This window comes from Hyperolius riggenbachi, chromosome 9 (assembly GCF_040937935.1).
Source record: "Hyperolius riggenbachi isolate aHypRig1 chromosome 9, aHypRig1.pri, whole genome shotgun sequence".
Classification (NCBI taxonomy): domain Eukaryota; kingdom Metazoa; phylum Chordata; class Amphibia; order Anura; family Hyperoliidae; genus Hyperolius; species Hyperolius riggenbachi.
In genome coordinates this window covers 97,394,878-97,415,606 of record NC_090654.1, presented here as the reverse complement: position 1 = coordinate 97,415,606, position 20,729 = coordinate 97,394,878, and the positions used below count along the sequence as shown (strand labels likewise).

General features: G+C 45.2%; 1 protein-coding gene across 2 annotated transcripts in view; it reads right to left on the bottom strand.

Moving 5' to 3' along the window:
* The window catches only part of ECM1 (extracellular matrix protein 1), a 73,842-nt gene that overhangs the window by 45,000 nt on the left and 8,113 nt on the right, over positions 1 to 20,729 (bottom strand). The gene's annotated exons all lie outside the window — the stretch shown is intronic.

Here is a 20,729-nt window from a genome sequence, read left to right as displayed (position 1 = left end):
CAGTCCCTATTCCGTTTGAAGCAGGCTCTTGTGTACAGCGCCCAGCCCCCAACCTCTTTACCTCTCCCCAAGTGCTGTGTACTGTAGTGATGCTGAGGCTAGGCGCACACGCTGCATTTTTTACGCTAATGGAGGTCTATGGGCGGCAGAAAAAAAAGCATATGCGTTTTGTATGTGTGCATTTTTAAAAACACTGGTTTTGTTGCCTAATATGCAAAAACGCACAAAAAACAATGAAAGTCAATAAAAACGCAATGGTATGCATTTTTATATCCTTCTTTTGTGATGCATTTCTGCTTCCTGTTGTCTTCCTAGTTATTTGCATAAAATGCAATTGAAAAACGTATACAAAACGTATATTCGTTAAACCGCCAACGCATTAAAGCACACGCAAGACGCTTGAAAAATGCATCTGCTGTAAAAAACGGTAATGCATCCGCAGCAAAAACACAGCAAAAACGCACATGACAAAACGCGACCTTTCACGTTATGTTATGTGTGCACCCAGCCTAAAGGAGCCAGTTCTACTCCATCAGAGATGGACAGAGTGAGTGTAATAAGCTGAGGCTGGGAGCACACTCCTCTGTCAGTTTTCTGAATGAGTTTTCTGCACACCATGTGTGTTTGTATGTGTGAAAACATGTTTTATTACAGAAGCGATTGTAATTGATAGAGAAAATGCCTGCAGTGCTTCACTGCTGACTATTTTTATCTGCATGGGGAAAACACATTCAAATGTGCACTAGCCAACTGAATAACATTGGTTTTCAGTTTACCTGTGCAGAAAGCAAGGGGGGGGGGGGGGGGTCAGTGATTTCTAGTTACTCCCCTGATACATTCCCTTAGATTGTAAGCCTCTGGCTGGGTCCCCCCTTCCCTAATGTAATCTACAGGATTGTGTGCTCCTTTCCTATGACAGCCTGTACTTGTATTACTGGGCCTACCTAACCAGCCCAAAGTCGAATGATCATGTATCTTGTATTATGTTTACCTTGTTTAAAACTTTGCCCTATGTTGTATAACCTTGTTATGTCAGTTATACTTGTATCACTGTATAGATTTATTTTCCAGTGCTGCATAATGTTGGCGTTTTATAAATACAATGAATAATAATAATAATAATAATAATAATAATAATAATAATAACAACAACAACAACAGTAGTGAACATTGATAATGAACTATAAATATATCCAAAGAGCACTTGAGATTGAATGGCAAACCCCGAACTTTGCATCCTTTACTGGTGACCACATTTTATGCCCTACCATATTTCTCACCCTCTCCCATTCTTTTCACCCTCTACCTCAGTGGTCCTAAAACTAAGGACCGCGGGCGGAATGCGGCCCCCTGAGTTTTTTTTTCCACCCCCCCAAAATGTATTACTTGTAGATGCGGTCCGCTGCATCTTTATTGGTGGCCCGCACACAGAATAGCAGTTCTTGCAACACCCTTTCACATGGAAGCCAGAAAGCAGTCATTTGCTGGCTTCTGGGTTACTGGGAGGATGGGATGACTTGTAGCAAGCATAATCACGTATATTTTGGTCAGTGCTGTGCAGGAATGTTATGGTTCCTTTGCAAAGGTGAAATGGAGGGTTGTACTGCATATGTTTCTACAGAGATCGTGTGTGTATGGATGAGATTGTGCTGCAGGCTTTTGCAGACCACTGGGTGACATGGCTCACATATGACTTGCTATGTTCTGCACTGTGTCGGTGGCATAATAGCTGCACATGCTGTGTTGGGAGGATACTATCTGCACATGTTCTGTTGGAGAGCATACTATTTGAACATACTTTGTTGGTGGGGATACTATCTGCACATGCTGTGTTGGTGGGGATACTATCTGCACATGCTGTGTTGAGGGCATAACATCTGCTCTGGTAAATGGGAGACATGAGGGCTGCCCATGTTAATAGGCGCTGTCTAAAATACCTAGGCTCAATATTATGTTTGCACATCAGTTTATGTATATGTCGGCCCCCCAGCAGTCTGAAGCATGTTGACCCGGCCCTTAACCGAAAAAGTTTGGGGATCCCTGCTCTACCTGGTGAGCAAGAGCACCCCAAACTTATCCCCTTCAGGAGCTTCACATAAACAAAAGGTTCCTCCCATCCTTCTCATCATATCTTAGTACAACCTGAGAGGTCAATCGATCATCGCCCCGCCTCCCCCCAACTTTTGGTCTGTACCAAAAGAGACTGTCTCTATTGGTACAGACCAAAAGTTTGGACACACCTTGTCATTCAAAGAGTTTTCTTTATTTTCATGACTATGAACATTGTAGATTCACACTGAAGGCACCCATCTACAGGGCCGCACTGAAGCTCACAGCAAGGCACCCACAGCGTGTGCAGAAAGCAGTGTGCCATCTGATCCCAACAACACATTTATAAAGCGCTTTAGCTTGTCTCTCCGATCAGTACACAGTTGCAGTTTGTGATGTTTTAAAGGGGAAAAACATATGTGATTCTAAATACCAGACTAAACAGGTGTCTTTTCAGCTTTGATTTAAATGTCTCTAAGGCTGGAGCTGTCTTGACTGGGTTTGGAAAGGCATTACCAAAGGGTAAGAGCAGCATGACAAAAGGCTCTGGCTCCAAAGGTTTTGAGTTGGACTCTGGGGGTGGTCAAATTATTAGATCTTGTTGATCTGAGGTTGTGGGTGGTGTGATACAGTTGTAACAAATGCTTGAGGTATCCAGGGTCTAGGTCGTGTAGAGGAGGGTTTCCCCAACCTTGTCCTCAAGTACCACTGTCGCAACCCCCTAGTGGCCAGACCACACAATGCCTTCCAATGGGTTTCTGCACACCGACCATGCAATCTGTGGTCGCAATCGGTGCGCAGAAAACGCTGGGATTTTGGCAGCAGACCGACTAGAAGGGAGCTTGTGAGTTACGGTAATACAAATTACACACTATTTCAGGGTATAACTGCCACCACTCCTACAGAAGGGTAGGAGACCTAATCTGCCTAACTAATACTTGCAAATAGAACGGTTAAAACACACTATTTTATCTAGCTATCAACAATAGTAGCGACTCTTCAGAAGCTAGAGTTTAGTTTGTGCGGCTGAATAGCAGGTGTAGCTGAACAAATAAAATGACTTTTTATAAAGTCTTTATTATAAATGCAATATAAATAATATATACAGAAAATTAAAAACAACAATTATAGAAACATTAGTAGCGCAGTATAAAAAAATAAAAGGGAAGAAAATACGGATACTTAAGTTCATGTGGAAATATGTCCTTTCTGGGAAAACACATGCAGTTCTTTGTTTCAGTTCAGGAGCCAAAGTTCAGACAAGATGGCCGTTACTCTTCCTCAAAGCAGCGGCAGGCTCCCATGAAGATGGAATTGGAGGTATGAAGGAGGAGGCCCTGGCAAACACTTTTGAATAATCCAGTTTTGGGTGGGGTCTCAGGTTCAGCCCAGGGGCTGGACAGGGTGCGGTTAACCTCCTGGGTGGGTTTCTAGTGTCCACCAAATATGACAGTTTTCATATCTCGGCTTACACTTCCTGCACACACATAACAGTCACGGATTTATATTCCTCCGAATATGACAGTTCATATGACATCAAACTTGGGTGCTTTCGCATGCCCGGATACGAAGTAGCGGAATACCTCGGGTTCTGGGTATGTCAGTGGCCTCAATTTAGTATTGAAATATTCACCATATCCGGTCCAGCAGAATGAGATAACTTTCATACCTCTCATATGAACGGTATTCCCTAAACCGGCTAAAAATCATAAACTCCATGTATTTCTAAGCTGTCTACATCGCTCCGGTGAGTCTGAGCCCTTGCTGTGAGGAAGCTCACTTTGCTGGGGCTCAACAAATGGTACCCTTTCCAAATGGCAGGCTCACACTTAGCTGTGATCTGCCTGTGACAGGATATCCTTTGTTGCTTGCTAATTAAACAAAACCTTGGGACAGTCACAGCCAAAAGGCTTCATGAAAAAACTTCCTCTAGCAGCTATGAAAGCTAGATTTCCAGAAGAAGACCCCCCCCTTCTATGAATGTTTGTGGTTTCCTGCAAAACATGTACTATTGGTGGTACTGTACTGGAGGAAAGGGTTGGGAAGCCCTGGTGTAGAGATTTGTACGTTTGAAGATTATTTTCCATTTTATGGATAGCCATTGAAGTAAGCAAAGGATTGGTGTTATTTGGCAATGGCGAGGTTGGCTTGCTATCAGCCTTGGGGCAGCATTCTGCACCAACTGCTGGTCTTTATTTGGTAGGGCTGCAGAGAGGACATAGAAAATGTCCAGCCGCCATGTGATGGTGTGAAAAGGGTTGGAAAATCCTCTGAAGGAATGGTGCTTAATTTTTGCATTGTTCCTTAGGTAAAAAAAAAAGTTTTACAGCTGAAATTTGTTTCCCCATCAGTACACCCAAGCTGCACACAGTGTTAGAGCTATAAAAAAAATGAAGAGTTCCCAACCCTCAGTGGTGCTGCCAGAGTGGAGCTGCTTTGCTGCTAGGCGCAGACCTCCGATGAACCTTAGTTTCTTCAGCATTTAGTTTAAAGAGGAACTGTAACGACAAAACGGCCCCTGGGGGGTACTCACCTCGGGTGGGGGAAGCCTCAGGATCCTAATGAGGCTTCCCACGCCGTCCTGCGTCCCTCGGGGGTCTCGCTGTAGCCCTCCGTGCAGCGGTGACGCAATATTTACCTTCCTGGCTCCTGCGCAGGCGCTCTGATGCCTCTCGGCGCCGAAGTAGGCGGAAATACCCGATCGCCGTCGGGTCTGCTCTACTGCGCAGGCGCAAGTTTCTGGCGCCTGCGCAGTAGAGCGGACCCGACGGAGATCGGGTATTTCCGTCTATTTCCGTGCCGAAAGTCGCCACATCGCCCCCGCTGGAGCCAGCAAAGGTAAATATTGAACTGACAGTCGGCACAGTCGCCGGCTGTTCGGAGGGCTGCGGCGAGACCCCCGTGGGACAGAGGACGGCGTGGGAAGCCTCATTAGGATCCGGAGGCTTCCCCCACCTGAGGTGAGTACCCCCCAGGGGAGGTTTTTGTTGTTACAGAGTCTCTTTAAGCCAGTTTTCATTCATCTGCTCTTGGAGCTCAGCTAAGCAAGTGTTTATTGTTTGGAGTAAAGTGTGTCACGTCAAGTTTGAACAACAAATATAACTGGGTGTCATCAGCACACAAATGGTATCAACACCGCTTATTTGGTCGATTTGTATGATTTTTCCAAGTGGCAGCATGTAGATGGTGAACAAAAAGGGACTTTATTGAGGCCTGGGGCACAACGTATTTTAGTGGTACAATGCTGGACCAAAAAGTCCCCAAGACTGCCCTTTATGTTGTCCCAACCAAGAAGGAGAAGAACTACTGGAGGACTAAGCCATCAATGCAACAGTACTATTGCAGCCTGTTAAGCAAGATCTCATGGTCAACTGTATCAAAAGCCGCTGAGAGATCAAGCAGTATCCGGATGGAATGCTCGCCTCTGTCTTGTATCTATCAGATAATTGCAAATTTGGACAAGGGCTGTGTGGCAGCTGTGGTGAGTCTTGAAGCCAGATTTTAGATGGTCAAAGATGTTGGTTCCAGACCTCTGATCATCCAACTGCTAAGATCACAGCAAAAATAATGTTGGCAAAAGGCTGAATTGGACCTTCCCCGAAATTAAACCCTGTACATACACTAAATCAATATTGCCCAATGGGGATAGGGACCAGATCACATGCATATTGACAGCTATCGACAGCTATGGTGGCTGCCATCTTGAACTTCTAGAAAATTGTCCATCTACGACTCCTTAGTCACTTTCATGGAATAAGACCACAGGTTGAAAAAAGTCAGAATACTTGAAGTGAGTAATTAAGAAAGTATTCAAGGTACAGAGTCAGTGTTGTAGCCAGGAATCTAGTAATTCTTAAAGGAAGACATGAAGACGGCCTATATAGCTCTCTAATACAAGGTTTACTTTAAGAGTGGCCACATAATGACTACATAACACTTATGTATACAGTTATTTCTCAATAATTATGTAGTGCAGAGGCAATGCCAGGATCCCAGATGACCTGGGGCTCCACAGAAGAAAAAGAAATATGCAGCATTTTCCATAATAGATCGCAGGTGGTTTTAAATAATAAGCATAACCAAGTAATTTGACCTAGATTACATACTGTAGCTACTAAATTTCAACATGCCACATTTCATTTACCCATATAATTTGCCTTATCTCACTGGCCCACGTGCAAGCATCCCTGCTCCTCATTCCACAGTGTTATATACAGCATTTATCTGAAGACCAGTAATGCCAGACAATACAGTATTAACAACTTACGATGTGCAATTGTAATGTTCCCTCTACCATAGCAATATACACCAGAGATGACCTCTCTTGCAGTGCTTCTCAGTGTAGTGCCCCCAGGTATCTACTCCATAATAGTGCCCGTACTTAAGGTGGCCAAACATCACACAATTTGTTGGCCGATCTACCATCCGATTCGATAGTTATCGAATCGGATGAAAATTGGTGCCACCAAAAGTATACCCGATCAACGATGCAACCAATTTTGGGCCGAAATTGGTTGCAGGTATTGATTGGACATGTTGCAAGAGATCAAGCCAGCATGCTCGATCGGTTACACGGCGGTATCGCCGTGTGATAATCTCAAATGACGAAGACGGCGGAAACCCCCGGCCACTGTCCCCCTACTGTAAAAGTACCCCTGGTGCCCCTGCAGTAATTCTTTACCTCTCTGTTACTTCCAGGTTTGTGCTCCACATGGATGCTGGTCCATTGCGCCGGCAACCATGTGGTGCGTCGGCAACCACGTGGTGCTCTGTCTTGATGTTTTTATTGGTCCACATGTAACTAGTTCATTGGATCAGGGGCGTGGTGTAGATGGAAACACATCATTCTACACAGACAGGACCATTGGCATGTGGTTGTATGAGTGGGCACTCTATCAGTTGGGTGCTTGATACAGTGGCATGGGCAATGTCACCACAGTATTCAAAGTCCAAGAGATATCAGCACACCAATTTAGCAATGCAGAACAGGGTCCACACGCCTTGATAAAAAGGGACCCCTCTTAGCCCCCGAAACAATTGTCGGTTTGTACTATATGTACTGTGGAAGCACAATAAAGCGTGCTGTTCTGAATTGCTTCACTGGTGTGCTGATACTGCTTGGACTTACAGGACGATAGAGGACAGATCAACAGTGGTTTATGCACTGAAACGCTTGCATTATTATTTGCCAATACTGGCGTTTTCAGCCATCTAATAAGGTGAGCTGCTCTCTGCAATGAGAGGTGAGGATCTATTTTATACTTTTAAACACAAGGGCCCATATGCAATTCACTTTTTCTCCTAGGAGATAGTTTTCATCTTCTTTGAAAGTGGATCTGAACTCTAGCACAGGGCAGAAGAAAACCAGAGAAATGCAGCCTGTAGCCTGTTTAGTTCCTCCTCATTTGTGTCTAATCACAAGTTGTAATCTGATCTCTCCCGTGTCACATAACTGCCATGATAGAGATGGCAGATAAGCTCATTTGAAAGCACAGGATGCTAACAATATGTCTGCTTCCACGAATCAGGAAGTAGAAACAGATTTTAGGATTTGTATCAGCTGTAACATCAAAACGTTTTTCTTTAAAAGTTAATATGCTGTTGCGTATCTTTTAGATCAGAGCGTTCTGAGTTCAGGTCCACTTTAAAAATAACCTTTCAGCAATTTACAATTAAAAAAGTAGCCACAAAGTACTGAAAAAGTGCTAGCAAAAGGATTTTTTATATTGCTTGCTGGTGGCTTAAAAAGCATTTTATGAAAAGGTGTGAAAATATCACCTAGGAGAAAAAGTGAATTTTATATGGCCCAAAGAGCACTTTCACATACTGTCCACTGTGTGGGGCTGTTTCCCACCAGAAAAAAAATGCAGCCTTGCAAAAAGGAAGTAAGAATATTTATCGCTTTGTTCATGAATAAAAAGAAACACAATAGCTGGAAATAACTAGATCTGGAAAGCAATGTCGACTTAAAGGACACCTGTTAGGGCCCGTTCAGACTGCACGCGCTTCCAGCCGCGTTTTGGAAACGCGTGCAGGAGGCCGACACGCACGACATCAGACAGTGCATAGAGTGCTCTGTCTGATGTTCACACTGCATGCGTTCCGGACCTGTGCGGTCCGGGGAACGCATGCTGCACGCAGATTTTACAAAAACGCGCGGCTGTCCCATTCACTTTTCAGTGATGGGATCAGCCACGCAACGCATACGAACGCGGATGGCGTGCGTTCGTACGCGTTGCGTTCTGCATGCGTGGCCGTCAGGTCAGTTTAACTTACGTGGGGCTTCTACCGGCTCCTGGAGACGTCCTGTGCCCGCATCTTGTGCAGGACACTCAGGACACAGTACAGGACACTCCCAATGTGAGAGAAGGACACACGTGCCAGGGCCACGCAGGCACAGTGTAGCCGGCGACTTGTACGTTTTCTAAGAATCAGACGGTTCAGTGACTGTGTGCCAAATTGGGCTACTGTTAACCCATGTATAATAATCATTTTACCCCCCCCCCCCTCTCTATAGCCATGTTGCATGTACAGTTACCTCGGTCTTCCATGTACAACAGCATCCTCAAAGACTTCCTCCTCTTCCCCCACACATACAAAGATACACAAAGTACCACCACTTTTCCATGTGCTCATAGAGTATTCCGCCTAGGTTGTGGCAAATAGTCAGGCTTCTATTTTTTTACAGCTGTTACAGGCAACCTAAAACTAGGAGAGGAATAAGGAGGCCGCCATCTTCATTCTCTAATAATGCTAGTTGCCGGACATCTGTGCTGATGCTCTTCCTCTGATACTACAGGTAGTCCCTAACTTACAAATACCCAATTTATAAATGGCCTGTGCTGATGCAACAGCATGAAAATGTAAAATAAAATAATTTAAAAAGACCTAGCCACCCGACTCCAAGAGGTAAAGGAGCGGCAGGAGGGAGAAGGACAGGCTGGATACCTAAACTGGGGCACCTACCTGGATAATAGAGATAATCAATGATATGCAAAGTTAATGTAAATGTGTTAATGTAAATGTATGTAATTTTGTATGCAAATATAGGCAGCTTGAAATTGGACCATTCAATTTAAACCTGGGTGGGACTTGATTGGTCTATTTTCAAACTGCATATATTTGCAAATTTACATGACCTTGGAAATATCTTGCATCTCATTGATTATCTGTACTGGCTAATCTATACATGGCTATCTATACTGGGGCCACCTATACCAGACTACTTATACTGGCGACACCTAATTGGCTAGCCGATATTAGGGGCAACTATACCCGGCGAACCTATACTGGGGCCAACTATATCTGGCTAACCTATACTGGGGCCAACTATAGCTGGCTAACCTATACTGGGGGCAACTATACTTGGCTACCTATACTGGGGGCACCTATACTGGCTTCATATCCTGGGGGCACCTATATTTGGCTACCTACCTAGCTATACAGAGGGTGTCCATTCTTGGTTTCACCGTAGCTATAACATTTGGTGCAAATTGTCGGGTGCTGTGCAATTATTTTAAATGGGGGGTGAGGGGAGTGAAGTTTGCCTCAGGGAGCAAAAAGCCTAGAACTGGCCCTGCTGACACTGCAGAAAACCCTCAAAGAATATGACTCCGTAATAATGCAAGGGAAAAAAATATGTTCTAAGCCTTTTCATAGGATCTTCTGAACTTGGGCTTTAATACACATAGTATGACCTTTTAAACAGATTCGGAGCCTGGATACAGTTTAGACTTGTACACTGTGTGTTTACTGTGTTACCTCCCAGTACAGGCCTGACCCCTGTATATAAATCCCGTCCAAGTGAACTGAACTTCTCCACAGAAGAAACAGCAAGTTATTCTGCAGCAAGCCTGTCTATACAAGTTCTACATTTGATGAAATCTTGACTTCTCTGTGTGTCAGACTCATTATTATAGTGCAGATTAGCAGGATCAGTGAACCAGGATCCTGGCAATAGGTGGCGTGTTTATAACCTCGATGGATGAAATGTGCCTGACATGTGGATAAACTGTTTGGAGAGTGCTAAACACACAGGAGATTCCTTCATGCAAGAGAGGACTCTGGATTATGCTCTGCATGCTCTCTTCACCACTAATATGCTTTTCATATGCAGTCTCTCAAGGCAGTGTTTCCCAAACCCTCCACAGTAATGTAGTGTCATCACAACTTTGTATAGGAATATTATCCTGGCTATCAGATAGCCTTATGTGCCATCCAACTGCACTGCCAACATAAAGATGGCCAGGATATTGAGTATTAGGCCTGGTGAAACCCAAACAGAAACACGCAAACAGGCTGACTATACAGAGCTGGCCCAGCGATGTCAACTGGGGAGATTGCGTCAGATCGGGCGACATAAGTTTACAGCATGTCCACACCTTAAAGAGAATCTGTAAGATTGGATCCGCTCTTCTGCACAATAGAGCAATTTCGATCAGGCTCAGCTATTTCTGCCTGAAGCCGAATGAAGGCCACTATTGCACCTGCCAGAGACTCACTCAGGATTGTTATGATCCTGGAGCCTCGCCGAATTTTCGACAGCTGACAGCACTGGAATGGAAGGACAGAGGCGGAAAAAGGGAAAGCCTCATTAAGATCCAGACAATTCCCCCCGATGTAAGCACCTCCTAGATGCACTTTTTTTTTCTTACAAATGCTCTTTAAGGAAGGGGAACAATGGACTTGTCCACCATTTGTCGCGTAGAGATATGGCATGTCAGATCATTGGGGGACACCTGTACACAATAGATTCAGTCTCAGCTAAGAACAGTCCAGTTCAGGTAACCTTTGGAAGTACCCGTGTACCCAGATACTTCCAAAGACGGCCATCTTCAGAAGCACTCAGGAATGCAAGTTCTTCCGAAGCATTCAGAGGAATCCCGAACGTGCAAATTTGGAACGGAAGACATCGGTGGAACAAGGCGACGGAGAGAGGATGGGATCGCTCTATGGGTTCATTATACTAAAAATGCATTAAAGGAATGCATGCCAAGTGCAGCAAGGTGTGCATTTCCATTTCATTTAATGGCACAACATCTGGGTGGCAACACATCCACTGTAAGTCATTTCTTACTGTGAAAGCCCAATTCCACCACTAGTACCAATCCCTCAGTATGGTCTATGGAGAACAGAAGGATCATCTTGACTGCCCTTCAAACTAGGTCACTCTAGTGGCATTCTTCATATTCACATCAAATATTCATTAAAATATAGCAGACAGAGGGTGTGGTGCTGCGCTAATTCCAGGAAACCTCTGCAGAAACATGTACATTGCATTGCTAAATATTTCCATTGCTGCCAAGTCTTGAGAAAACCACAGTGCTGAAATGGTACGTTAAATCCCATTCAACCCTTTACAGGTCACAATAATGCTGTTGCACATCAATGAAAAGTTCTGAAACATATAATTTAAGTTACTGCCCTGGTGTAGCTCTAGCCCTTGTTTACTATGGAGGAACGAAACTAGCTCAAATAAAGTCACCTTACTACTACAATAAAACTGCTTCTGATTTAATGGCTGTCATGCTTGGAGAAGAATGCTTTACGGTCAATAAATGAAGTATAGCTAGGAATTATCATACCTGTCCTTGGGAAGAGAAGAAAACAAACATATAATAACAGTTACATCTCAAATACTTGTCCATTCAAAGATGGGTAGAGATGTCCAGGAAAAGTCACAGTTCCGGGATATGTCCCTGGTTTTCAGCAGACTACCTGTGCCTTAAAGAGGAACTTTAGTGAAAATAGCATAATAAATACAATTGCTTCTCTCTTTACAATATTCTTTCCTAGATTATTTAAGCAGTGTTTGTCCAATGTAAAATTTTTCCCCTCCCTAATTTACATTCTGAAATTGTATGCTGTTAGTGACCTCTTTAGTTCTGTCAGATCTGTTATGGAGTGTTCGTTTACTGAGAGTTCTATGCACAGAGGGATATATTACTTGCTTGGTAGTTGGTAGATGGAAACAGCTGTTATTTCCCACACTGCAACAAGGTTCACAGACAGCAAACTATCAGAACCTTGGTCATGACATCACACTATTCGAGATAATGTTAAGATTTCTCGGGGGAAATGAGGTATCGGCTTTTGATTGGGATGAAGTTCAATCTTTGGTTAAAGGGATACTTAAGCCAGGAAAAAAAAAAAAAAAAAAAAAAGAATTTTACTTACTAGGGCTTCTATCAGCTCCCTGCAGCCGTCCCGTGCCCTCGCAGTCACTCACGGATCCTCTGGTCCCCCACCGCAACCTAGTTTTGTTTCTGATGACAGACTTACTGCGCCTGCGCAGATCTGGCCAAGCGTAGCCTTCTTTGCGTTCCCGTCCACAATAGCGTCCTGCACAGGACAGGCTGGAGGTATGGGGGCCAAGAATCTGTGAGTGACAGCGAGGGCACGGGACGGCTGCAGGGGGCTTATAGAAGCCCTGGGTAAGTAAAACTGTTTTTTTTTCCCTGGCTTAAATAATCCTTTAAAGTCCCTCTTTAAAGCGGTATCGTCACCATAAAAAATCAAATTTCAACAGCAACTGGTCTGAGTGTATTAAGTGATAAGGATGCTAAGGCTGCATTCAAAACTTTTTCTGCGGTTATGATTTGGAGTTATCACATACTTAAGGAACACTGGCCCTTTAGTAGTCGTGCCAAAGAATTGCATGCTGGGGGTTCTTTTTATCTATAATCTATTCCTCCTCTTCCCTTTATTTCCCTGCCAGCTTCTTATCTGAAACCTAATCCCCTACTCACTTGTGTTTACAAGCAAGGCTGAGGCGACTCAGAGATTGGAGGAGACAAGAAAAAAAGTAAAGGGCAGAAATGACATCACGGGTTAGCCTTAACTGTGGGCAAAAGACATGGCCCCCACCAGGAACAGAATTCTCGTAATTTACTATATAGCATTCACTGAAATCAAAACGTGGACAGTATAATACATGTGTTATGTAAGTAGATCAAGTATTTATCTACTTATATATGTGGTTTTTTTTCCCTGGCATAGTATGGCTGATCCTACTGCTTTAACCACTTGCCGACCGCGCACTCATACCGCGCGTCGGCAAAGTGGCAGCTGCAGGACCAGCGACGCAGTATTGCGTCGCCAGCTGCAGGCTGATTAATCAGGAAGCAGCCGCTCAGGCGAGCGGCTGCTTCCTGTCAATTCACGGCGGGGGGCTCCGTGAATAGCCTCCGATGGCGGCTCGCAGGCTAAATGTAAACACAAGCGGAAATAATCCGCTTACATTTGTACGGCGCTGCTGCGCAGCAGCGCCGTAAGGCAGATCGGTGATCCCCGGCCAATCAGCGGCCAGTGATCGCCGCCATGTGACAGGGGACGTCCCGTCACTGGCTGCACAGGACGGATAGCGTCCTGTGCAGCCCTGATCTCCGGGGGGGGGGGGGGGGGGAGCAGGTAGGAGAGGGAGGGGGGAATTTCGCCGCGGAGGGGGGCTTTGAGCTGCCCCCCCCGCCAGCCACATGCAGGCATGAGAGATCGGACCCCCCCAGCACATCATCCCCCTAGTGGGGAAAAAAGGGGGGGTGATCTGATCTCTCTGCCTGCTACATGATCTGTGCTGGGGGCTGCAGAGCCCACCCAGCACAGATCACTCAGCACAGCGCTGGTCCTTAAGGGGGGGTAAAGGGTGGGTCCTCAAGTGGTAGCCATACATCACTCAATGTGCCACCAGATCGACCATTAGACAGATCCTTCTCTAATCAAATCTGATGAGAGAGAGGGAACTATTGTCTGGCCACACACTGTAGACAGCTTTCCAATGGAGTTCTGCATGAACTCTATTGGAAATCATTCTAGCTCTACCTGCCGGGCTGCCCCGCCAGGTGCATGTGTCCCTCTCCAAGCTCAGTGTTAAAGGCTCACCTGTCTGCCAGCGCAACTCCTGCCTACCTGCAGTGTTACTGCGAGTGCTTGTACCACGACTTGGCGGATGCAGTGACTTCACTATAAATGCCAGTGTCACTTCGAACACGCGCTTGCGGTTACGCCAGACACAGGAGGAAGCTAGGAGTCATGCTGGCATACTGGTGAGCCTTTAACACGCAGCATGGGGAGGGATACACTTGGGAGACACCAGCTGGGATCCGTCAACCATTGGGATATTGAAAGCCGCTATTGATGCGTGCCAGATCGAGCCATTGTGACCAAGATTTTTCTCCATTCTTAAATGATCCAGTCACCTGATTTTGTTCGGTAATCAATCAGGTGATTATTGAATTGGAAGGAAGATCGGCATGCATTATCGAGTAAGGTATGGGCAGCTGATGTGTGGCCAACCCTATAGTTTCCCTTTTACTTTATCAAAGACTAGATCATTTCAATGCTCACTCATCCTAAAGAACCAGTTGTGCTCCAGTTTTCATTGCACTGCTGTTGATAAATCTGCCCCACTGAGCTCAGCGTACTTCGGTACATCACTGGCTCACAAGCAAGGCAGCCTAGAAATTGTTTTTCTGGGATATCCAGTGGATGAACCTCAAGTTTTAAAACCCAGGTACCGGAAGAGAACAAGGAGACAAATAGAGCACCAATAGTGTAATATTTCTTGGCAATGGAGAACTGTAAAGAAAATAGCTACCAGTGGTGCTCGGATAATGTTTGTGATCACGGAATAGCCGTGATTGACAAGCATTTTTTCACTATTCGACTTCCGAATTCATGATCGATTTTGGATCATGGAAATTGGCCACGAAAATTCTGTGATTGCAAATATTCGGAATGCGGTTACGCCCGTGATCGCGGTGGAAATCCGTGATTAGGTCGTGACTGGGCGGAAATGGGCAGTATTGACATCCCTGGGCCAATCAGAGGCTCCCAGTCAGGCCCTAGCAACCAATCATAGGAGGGGAGGCTCTGCCCTCCCCTCCTGTATATAAAGTGGGGGCCATTTCCAGAGCTCCATCCTTGCTAGACTCTGTGGCACCGAGAGGATCCTCTCTAGGCCATATTGTACATCAGCAAGAGCGTTCAGTCCTTACATTGCCCTTATACTGTATCTGATACTTGTATTCAGCTAACTAGCCAGTGAGTGATTAAGTAAGTTAATTGTAGTCAGTGGAGTAGTCAGTGACAGTGTACTGGTTGCTGTGCTTAGTGCAGACAGGTTCAACTTCACACTGATTCTACTGCTCTGTTACTGTATACTTGTTAGCTAGCTAAGCCAGCCAGCGATCAACTTCAGTTAGTTGCAGTCACTGCCACAGTTATTCAGTCACTAAGTTTAGTCAGTGACCTTGTACTTTGTTACTAGCGTGCAGCCGGTTAGTTTGCTGTGAGTTCAGGCAGACCACGGCGCTGTCCACTGATTTTCGTGTTCTATTTTACAGTATTCAGTATTTTTTTTTTCCTTTTCTGAAAAATCAATAAAAGCCCTCTGTGATATTCAGTCTGTCCTCAGAGAGACACACACACACACACACACACTGACTGTAAAAAGCAGCACACTTTCTCCACCTCGAAATCATAGTATACAAAATGTCTGGCAGGGGTCGTGGGTGTGGCAGGAGAGGGAGTGCCAATGCCTCTGCCCCTTCTGGGACCAGTCCACGGCCAGGGAGAGGGTGCGCAGCTGTAGGGGGTGCAGCAGAGACGTGTCCCATCAGCAGCACAGCCTGTGCCGAGTCAGCCGACACCGGTGTCACCCATTTTCTGCACCTTGGGTCGCTGTGTGGTCATTCAGGAGATAGACTCACAGGCATTGATGGACATAATGACAGAGGATCAGCCCATCATTACTTTATCCCAGACCTCCGCTGGGAGCAGCACTCAGCAGCAGCAGCCACACGCTTGCTGTGACATCCACCCACGGATGGGAGCCATGGATGGCGGTAATTTTTTGGGCAGCATTATCATGCTGTGGTACCACCAGTGAGGTGTCATGGTCATTATGTGCTACCGCACTGACCGCTTGTGGCTTTAGTCCTCATCCTGCCTCCGCTGAGGTTCTATTTCACTACTAAAGTCTGCATTATTGCCGCCAGCGGCCACGGACAACTCTGCTGTCATGTCATTGCTATCGCTGCGAGGAAAGGAAAAAAAAACACATTTACAAAAACCTCTGGGTGGTTTTGTGGCATCGACAACTCATCCTCCTCCAGTGGTACCACCACCGCCAGGTGTCATTGGGACTCACCTTCACCTCTGTGATTGCTTAAAGTGTATTTCCCTGTTTAAAACCACTTATTACCAATTAATAGCCACATTTAAATTGTTTATTTAACTTTAAAATCCATTTTCTCAAAAACTAAAAGTTATTTTTGGATTTTTTTGCTTAAGTTGTAGCCTCTTATCACCTTTATAATCCATGCAATTTGGGGGATTGTAGCATGTATGGGGGCCTTACTATTAGCTATAATGCTTTTCCATGATCACGGCCGTGAATGTCTGTGATTGCCTCTAACGGAAAAAAAACCAGGTTGAATTTTTGAGTCCGTTTCAAATCCGGAAATTAATCACGGAATTTCTGGATTTTTTTCTCAATCACGGCCGAATAGTCGAATCCGTGATTGGGGGTAAACGAGCATCACTGATAGCTACTACTCACAAACATGGGTTGTCAACAGCAGCAACCACACTTTCAGGCAAGTGCTGACTCGGCCAGATCAACTTGGGTCGCTCTCCAGAAAAACAGCACATCACGCAGGATGTGATTTCAGAGGTGTCCCCCAGGAAGGGGGAGGAGACAATGCTGGATGGGAGGAGGCACCGGAATAATGTGAGTAGAGGTAAGTAATAGGAACAGTCTTACCTTGAGATAGGTGGTTAAGATTTTTTTTTACATAGACAATGCATTTTGCGGGATCTGCCCCCTTCTTCAGGTCAATAAAAGACAGTGTCTGATCAGTGTTTCTCAGTGTTCAGAGCATTGGCAACGAACAATAATGCAAAGAAAGGATTATAGAAAGTATTTAATTGCACTTAGTGTAGCAACATTTGTTTTGAATGTTTTTACATGGAAGAAAGACCATTTTGAGGAGTCAAACTGAAGGAGTCATGCGGGTCTACTTAATGCTTCCGTTTGTGGAAGCCAGCGGTAGGCAAACAATGTGCTTATTATCCTGTTCAGGCCTTGTGATATCACAGGGTACAGGCACCCCAGTGGGGATGGAGAGGGGAGACTGATAAAGCGCACCGTAGGACAGGTGAGTGCACGCTCTGCTGCCAACACTCTGCGCTGGCCTGGGCATCACATTTTATATGGGGTCAGACCAGCCGGGGGATTCACAATTCGCTCCAGATCTGTCTGTCCAGAACAATTTTTAGTTTTGATCGATTTCCGACACTAATCGATTGAAACTATCGCTGGTCAGTCATGTTCGGACATTAATCTTTGGTAGATTCTATAGCATTGATTGAATCTGCTAGGAAAATTGACAAGTGTATACACTCAACTCCGAACTGTTCCCTGGGGAATAAAGACCAGATCCTTGAGTTACACAACTTTGGATTTTTAAATATTCACAAATAGCCACCTGCATATACAGTATGTAGCACAGATTCTGCAAAAATACAACTCTGTACCTTAAAGCGATCCAGAGGTGAAAATGAACTGATGAGAAACAATTGAATCTGTCCTCCTAATCCTATGATTTTTTTTTTGTTCTCATCTCATGGTTTTCATTTTATGTAAAAATATTCACAAAGTGGGAGGGGGGGGGGGGGGGTTGTGCAGTCCTGCAGCTTGGCCATAAAAAAGCTGCAGTGGCCATTTTAGTAAACAATAGCCTGGTCACTAGGGGGGGGGGGGGGGGTTAACACCACGGTCCTCAAGTGGTTAAAATCAGTTGGTACACATTTTTTTCCTTCTCCATAGCAGTGCATTGTGAAAATGATTTCAGTTAAAACCTGTTAAGTGTGAAAGGTGCCATAGGAAAACATGGAACTTACTTTGAAAATCAGCTGACCTTTTAGTTATGACTGAGAGCAAGTGATTAAGTGTAAACGGGGCCTTAGGAACCCACAGTCCCATAACCAGACATATTCACCTTACTCATGGATGGTACAGCGTGCAAACTTTGATGTTTTTGTGTTATACAACAACCTCCTGCCTCTCATCAGCAATATCAACAGAAATGCTGAGCAGAGACACTGGACAGTTCCAGGGCTGCACAGATGTCCACAGTGGGAAAACACCACCACATGTTGCTTTACAATGAGCAGAAAACAGCAGAGACCAGCTCTGGAATGAGGCAGAACTCTGACCTCCTGATCCAGCAGCCTCTCCAATCACCAGTCCATAATTTCCTAGCCTGTACTGTAAACACAATTGCTGCATAATGCTGGCCACTAAAATCCCCGTCCACACGTCAGTATTTCTGAAGTTAAAGTGCAACTCCGCCAATACAGAGAAAAAGGCAATCCCTTAAGTCCACCTGTATACATTGCAGGGATTAAAGCTTTCTACACATTCTAGATGGTTCTTGACCAAGGTCAGTCCTTATGGGGACATCCAAGAGCTGCACTGATAATAAATTCAAGCCAGACTAGTAAAGGTGGCCATACATTTATAGATGACCACCAGATTCGACCATCAGATATATCCCTCTCAGATAAAAATCTTATTACTACCACACACTGCACAAACATGTTCATGTTAAAATCCCCCCATGTAATGTGCTGTACCCACCTCTCCCCTCCCGGGCCTGTACACAGTGTTGGCAACGGAGCGCATACTCAACTGTCTGCTGGTACGCTTCTCTTATGTCCTCTCTACATCGCCACCGGGGGTGCCTGTACCCTGTGGTCAAGTCACTGGACACAGGCACTTCAGCGGCAATAAGGAATAATCGCAGGAGGAGCACGCTAACTTACGCGTGACTCTCCACGAGACCGGCAGAGCACATGTTAGATCGGTGGGAGATGGGGGGAGCTGGATGGGGCAGGGGGGTCCATTGGCCTTCCTGAATTCTACCGCTGCACATCTGATCACCCCTTTGTGAATGAGACCATTCCAGCCTAAGCAATCCATACTTTTGATTGATTTCAGTCAGAAATCAAAATTACAATTGGGCAGCCTCGTTTCTTCATTGATCTCTGACAGATTCAATACCAATGATGGAATCTGCTGGGAAAATAGAGCAAGTGTATGGGCACCTTAACACCGGAGAACCCAAGTAATCCAAGGCCATTGTATCCCTATGCACAGCAGAGACAGTCAGCTCGTATCATTACAGTCAGCTCCTAATTTTAAAAACCGTTAATAATGGCTTTCACAATACGCTCAGCACGGGGCGTGTCATGTAATAACAGAATGAATGCACTATGGATTTACTACAAGAACACTACTTAAAATAACTGACACAGATTTCAGTTGTTATTTGATTCCTTGTAGAACCACACCAATTTATGATGTGTGTATTACATAACTTGTCTTCAACAGTACAAATTATGATGTGACAACAAGAAAATCCACCCCATAATATTAACTAAGACAAAACTTTTAAAACAGCTGTTGAAATCTATAGACTCAAGTGAAGTAATATCTGTATCTGCTTTAGTTACAAAGGGGGATATTTTTTAAGTGAATCCGAAGTGGTGCAGGAGGGGGCAGATGAGACACAGAGGAATGTTCCCTGGTCCATGACGTGCCTCTGTGTCCCCGCCGCTCTTTGCCCCCGCCGCTCTTTGTTCCCACCTCCGATTCCAAGTTCACATCCAGCCCAAGGAACTAACTACACAGAGTCTGTATGTTCTTCACGTGCTTGCATTGGTTTTCTTTTGGGCACTATGGTTTCCTCCCACAGCCCCAAAAATTGACCATAAGGAGCCCATCAATTATACAATTCAGACTGTACAATCCTACCAAATCTATGTAGATGATGAGTAAAATAAGTCAACATACTGTATACCACTGCGGAAAAGCCGACTTAAAGGACAACTGAAGTGAGGGCTGTCATATTTATTTCCTTTTAATCAATACCAGTTGCCTGGCTATCCTGCTGATCCTCTGCTTTTAGCCATAGCCCCTAAACAAGAATATGCATATCAGGGGTTTCTGACATTATTGTTAGATCTGACTGGATTAGCTGCATGCTTGTTTCTGGTGTGATTCAGACACTATTGCAGCAAAATAGATCAACATGGCTGCCAGGCAACTGGAATTGTTTAAAAGGAAATAAATATGGCAGCCTCCATACACTACACTACTCACTCACTTCAGTTGTCCTTTAATGACACCCAATTATTGACTGTAAAGGGCATGTTTTGGGGGAGGGGGCTTACCCGCGGGGCCTCCCTAAGCAGAGCATGCATTGGAAAGTACTGATGAAGGGACCTGTCCTTGTTTCAGCTTGCAACCACCTGGCAACATTTGAATTAGCCACTACAGCTTCAGGTTCACTGCAGTCACATGACTGAGCTTTGAGCTCTATTGGCCAGTTCAGAAGCTGCCAGGGAGACGTGCAAACTGGAGCGGTAGGTATGCTTCCATCGGGGGTAAGGGTGCCAAATGGGAAGGGGGACAGGTCACAGCTTTTGGCCTATCTTTTAAGCCAAAGGGGAGAGGGGCTTAGGCCCGGTTCACACTATCGTTCCAGGTCCGGTTTCCCCAGACCAGAACGCACCGTATACTGTACAAACGGACCCGGATGTGAATGGATACATTGTTAATCAATGTATCCATTCACACCCGTCCGTCTGTCAGGATCCGGATCCGGGTCCGGGCTGCG